This window comes from Arachis hypogaea, chromosome 13, assembly GCF_003086295.3.
Source record: "Arachis hypogaea cultivar Tifrunner chromosome 13, arahy.Tifrunner.gnm2.J5K5, whole genome shotgun sequence".
NCBI lineage: Eukaryota > Viridiplantae > Streptophyta > Magnoliopsida > Fabales > Fabaceae > Arachis > Arachis hypogaea.
Window position 1 is genome coordinate 23,143,367 of NC_092048.1, and position 5,755 is coordinate 23,149,121.

At 30.7% G+C, this 5,755-nt stretch overlaps 1 long non-coding RNA gene across 2 annotated transcripts; it reads left to right on the plus strand.

Annotated features, from left to right (window-relative positions):
• Nucleotides 1-1,848: 1,848 nt before the first annotated feature.
• LOC112737701 (uncharacterized) lies at nucleotides 1,849-4,279 on the plus strand. Of its 2 annotated transcripts, none has more exons than XR_003169060.3 (2): nucleotides 1,849-2,124; nucleotides 3,512-4,279. It is a non-coding gene; the product is annotated as an uncharacterized lncRNA (long non-coding RNA). The 2 variants fall into 2 exon arrangements; XR_003169059.3 differs by having other exon boundaries at nucleotides 1,850-2,124; nucleotides 3,525-4,279.
• Nucleotides 4,280-5,755: the final 1,476 nt, after the last annotated feature.

The following is a 5,755-nucleotide window of genomic DNA, read 5'->3' on the forward strand; positions in this document are numbered from 1 at the left end:
CAGGAGTGAGTTATTTGGTTTTATATTAAAATAAAATTAAAAAAATTATATTTATCAAAATGTTTTAAACTGAAATTTATTACGTATAAGTTCTTTTTATATTTATATAAATAATCACAGAATAAAAAATATTACTATTTATTCATAAATAATTCTATTTTGTCGCGATTGATTGAAAAATTATATTGTCTTTTAACACATAAATCATGTCAGGTTAGTACACTATTAAAACAGAAAAAAAAAAAAAAACACGAAATCACGATACTACTTTGTCACCATTTACTCACAAATCCAATGTTATCCTTTTAACATATAAATAATGATAGGATAATATGCTTTTAGAATTGTATATAAAACCCACTAGCCTAACATGATTTTATCTATGTATAAAAATACAAACACTCAATACGCTAACATGATTTATGTAATATGTACAAATAACAAAAAATCTAACCTATCAAAATTTATTTAATAAAGATCAAACGAAGTATAAAAATATATTAGATTTTAAAAGTCTATTACCCTACAATTATTTATGTATTAAATGATAATTTTAGATTTGTGAGTAACATTATATTTATTTTATTATTTTGTTATGTTATTTATCATTAATGTTTTCAATCAATTAAAATACAATAATGTTATATAACCAAGTCATTTTAGTTATTAAATTCAATCAAGTTAGTCGAATAACTTATTAACAAAATAAAATTCAGCAGAAGAAGAAAGAGAAAGAGCATAAAAAGAAGAAAAAAGATATAGTTAAATTTAATTACAAAAATAATTTCTTCACTTCATATGTTTTATTAGAATAATATCCAAATAAATTAAATAAAAAAAAAACGGTAGTACATGAACTGATCGACATATCATTTTCAACTAAGGATGAAGTTATATTTAATTTAGTATCAAATTTTAAAACCAAAAAAGATATGTAAATAACTTGTGATTTATAGTTTATGTTTCAAAATCTACAGGTAGAATATTTCTTTTTTCATTTTTTTTTATCAATTTCCCCATTCAAGAATATAGTTCAAGTTAATAATATATAGTAGACATGCTTTAATTGCTTTAGAATAATTGATTAAGAATTATAATAAATTATAATTCCAAACAGTATATAATATTAGGCGATATACCCTAGAGAAATTAATAAAAAACCGAAAATACTATAATATTTATGAGGAATTAATTAGTGAGGATCATTAAAAAATATATTTGTATTAGTAATAGTAAATCATTTCGATGTATTTAGCATAAAAGTAAAAAAAAAAAAAAGTCATTAAATAGACAACGTGCAGTAGAAACGAATAAATAAATAGAAAAAAAAAAGGAAGGTTACTGTAAATTACAATAGTAATATTTAGGACAGTGGTTGTGAAAATAGAATTGATATTAAAAAATCAAATTAACACAAATTTTAATTAAAGAATATAAAAGATGAAGTGCACTATAAGAAAAATATCCATTCAGCCACATTTTTTTTAGACTACATTTAAAAAGCGTAACCTATTCTAAGAATAGGCTACGTTTTTTTCTGTGTTTTTCTTTTTAGGAGAATAAAAAATACATTTGTGGCATCACTTGAAAAGTATTTTTTTAAATATTATAAATATCACTTATAAAGCGTAGCCTTATCTTAAAAACTATGGGTTCACTTTTTATACCAAAGAGTACACTTTTAAAGGATAACTTATTTGTCAGGACACTTTAAAAATGTTACATAATATATCTTAGGTCACATGTCCAACATTTAATAATTTTTTTTCACTTTACAGCAAATAATAATATACAAATTAAACCCCATCAGAAAAAATAATATATAAATTAAACACTTAGCCAAATCAAATGATACGAACGCGTAACCCTCACCCTTGTTAGCTTTTCCTTTCTTCTTCGCGCCACTCATCACCTCAAATCAGAGAAGACTCCGCCATCACCACTCACTACTCAAGGCGTCACCACTCACCACTCAAGAAGACTCTGCACTCACTCATCTTCACCACTCACGACGCCGTCACTCGTCTTCACCGTACCGTCGCTTCTCTTCGCTGTGCACTCACATCAGGACGACGCTGCACTCAACTGAAAGCCTCTCTTCATTCGCTCACCATCGTCGAGAAGGTATGCATCCACCTTCATTTGGTTTCTGAAATTTGAGAGGGTAGAGTTCCGATTTTAGGGTTTCAATTTGGGGGTTTGGTACAATAATCTGTGAACTCATGAATTGATGAACTGCGGCGTAGGAGAACTCATTCTTGTAGGTTCGTTCACCACAAACCCTAGGTCCGTTCTTCTATTGGCTTAGCTTGCAATTTTTTAAGCTACATTTCGATTCAGTTCATACTTTTCTGTGATCAAATTTATTGCCCATTTTATTTTTGGATCATTTAACGGCTTGAAAAATGATTAAAACTTAAATTTGTGTCCTTTTATTTATTTTACTTGCTGATTGGGGTGTTGTTACTTTGAAAATTCATCGACTTGATCAAATGAACTTATTCAGACATCTGGTGGCCGATTTTGTGTTTTTTTTATTATATATTTTTTCTAATGAAATATTTGAATGTAGATTTTTTATGCTGAAGCAAATTGATGAGCTTAAGCAGTTAAAACGCACAGAGTGAAATAGAGTTTTTCTGAAAAATTTAATCATGCGAATTTCGTAGATTACATAGTTAAATTCTGAATCTAACTTGCATCCATATCTACAATTACCGTTTCCTGAACAATTTGGTGGATTGAGTTTAGAATTTTTTAACATGCGTTGTTGACTTCTCAGGAAGTGATTAGATGCATACAAGTTGGTTTCAAAATTTGTTGGTTTTTTTTGCTTTGACTTCTTCTTCTTTTTTTCTTGCGAGATTCGTGGTTTGGATTTAAATTTTGGGCTGTTGTCAGATTTAATTAGTATAGATACTATGCGAATTTAAATTTTTTTATTCCAACTATTTGATCATTTGCTTGAGCTACAATAGTCAATAGGTTATTGAATTTAGAATGCTAAGTAATGCCATTCAAATAAGCTTAATGAATATCTCATATAGTTTCTGAATTTTGACTTCAACTCTTTAGAATATTTTATCACTTGAGAAATTATACTATGTTATAGTTGGTGTTTTGAAGAAAAAACCAGAGTATGAACTCTATTTGGTTTATGCATTGCTTCAAAACTTGTTGATTTTTCCTACTTTGGATTTTTCTTCTTTTTTCCTCGTGAGATTCATGCTTTGGATTTGAATTTTGGGCTGTTATCAGATTGTTTGAGAAATAGATACTATACAAATTAAAATTTTTTATTCCAACTGTTTGCTTGTTCCTGATTTGAGCTACAATAGTCAATAAGTTATTGAATTTAGAATGCTAAGTAATGCCATTCAAATAAGCTTAATAAATATCTCATATAGTAATTTCACCTTCTTTAATTTCTCGTCTCTGGATGCCATTATTAATTACTTTTTCATCTTTATTTGGGCCTTACGCACACACAATCCCCTGTCATTTGTGGAAGCTGGTCTCACTAGAACTTTGTCATCCGGGTTGAAGGAAGAGAAAAGATGGTGTTCAAAAGACATCAGTGGACTTGAAAGACTTAGCCGGCTCAAAGCGTAGAGCGATTTATGATCTGATCTGTACTGGATTAGGCTCTTTAGACGCAGGTCTCAGACCAGCAACGAGGAGAGACTCCAATGCGCTCACTCCCTTGTAAGCATCTTGTCTCTGCGCTGACCACTTGGGGTTGGGGAAGAGTGGTTACATGGCTCATTCATCTTTAGGGTATGTCCCGTGATGTCTTGTTTCTAATGCGGACTTGATCAAATCCAAATCATAGATCGAGGGCCGGGCTTTGACACCCTTCTTGTTCTTGTTATGGGGCCTATGGTTTGGTCATTGGGGGTCTTTGTTTGTACCCTTCCCATTCCCGTAGTACCTGCGCCCGTACGTAGACATAGATTTTTTCAACTATGCGGATTTCGCAGCTTCGGCTTCCGCTGACTGATTGAGTCACTCATGCCCTGCTGCTTCTATAGTTATAATTGACCCCTTTTCCTAATCTGCTTTTATAGGCACAATTTTAATTCCACTTTACATCTTCTATTCTATCCTTTTTTTAGGTGCTCTCTCTATCATTTGGATTTGTTTCCTTTTGATGCAGTTCCTTTTGTATTTTATTTAATTTTTTCCCTTTTAAAATTCTCCTTTTGTTCTTGTTGCTTTTGGACATAAAATTATTATGAAAAAGAATTGAGATGTGTGCTGTAGCAGCATCTATGATTTTTAGCTTTTTTTCTGACATTTTACTTTGATTTGTGTATGTACTATTATTTTCCAAATAAGTTACCGACCTAAATTGAGTTTTGAAAAGCAAGATTCTTCCTTTTATTTTCAGTTACTCACTCCCGTGGGAAATTCCTTCACAAAGATTATATTAGATTACAAAATCCCCAAACTTTGGTTCACGCGTTTTTCATGATGCGAAGCTAAGTGCCCATTTTATCTTGTGTTGATCATCACAATTCATGAGGATTCTGTTTTACTATAACAAAAGAAACTTGCTACTCCGAAAATTCACCCATCTTGTTTCTCTCTTTCAGCTATTGAAATTCAGCACATAACATTTATTTTATGCTTATCTTATGCGTTTTTAACCCTTTGTCTTAGGCACAATACTGTATATGAATAACAAAAATGTTGATAATATCCATTTAATTATAGTCACAAAAATATCTATCTAATTAATTATAATTTTTTTATTCTATGTACGATTTTTTTATTTTTTTCCCTTACATTTTGATTATATCAATTTAGAATTTATAAAAACAAATCAAGATTAAATATGATTATAGTCTAATCTCTTAGAATTTTACTTGGTAACAAACAGATTGAAGTTTTTGGTTAAAGCTTTCAAGTGGATTTTGTCAAAACATTGATCGTGTCATGGCAAGGTACAATGCATATTTTTTCTTTTCACTTTATTATTATGCTCTTAATTCATGTGTAGTTCCACTTTGATTGTTTTATTAGTTATGAAATTGCAATTTAACTTATTATTTATGTACTATAAATTCTTTGTTTTCCTTTTTTTTGTTTTGCTTCAGCGAGTTTCTAGTAAAATGTTTAGAGAATTACTTCTAAGACTAGGAACTATTTTCTAATCTAACTACAAGACTATGAAAGTCCGTTTCATAGCCCATGCCCCTTATATTTCATAACACCCTTCCTCCTCTACTCTTGTTATCTTCACTTTGCGACCCCTTTATAAATTTTCCTCCAAAAAACTTTAATAATTATCGATTAGGTTTTGTGATATGCCAAAGGATTGGATGGTGTTATTAGTTTTTTAGAGTTTGCATACTCTGAGGGAGAACCGGACGGACAACAAATTCAATGTCCTTGTAAGAGGTGTTGTAACATTGAGTGGTATAGAAGAGATGTGGTATTTGACCATTTAGTAGCCGATGGATTTGTTAAGGGATATAGAACATGGATTAATCACGGGGAATGGACAATCCCGATGGAGAAGAAGGTGCATGCGATGACATCGAAGGACTGCTTAATGATGCATTTGGAGATCACGCTGAGGGTGTTACTGTAGGTCAAAATAAAGAGGCTAAAGTTTTATAATTTAATAGATGGAGCAAGTCAAGAGTTATACTCGGGCTGCAAGAAATTTTCTACGTTATCTTTTACTATCTGCCTGTACTTGTTAAAGTGTTTGCACGGTTGGAGCAATGCCTCCTTCACTTTCCTTCTT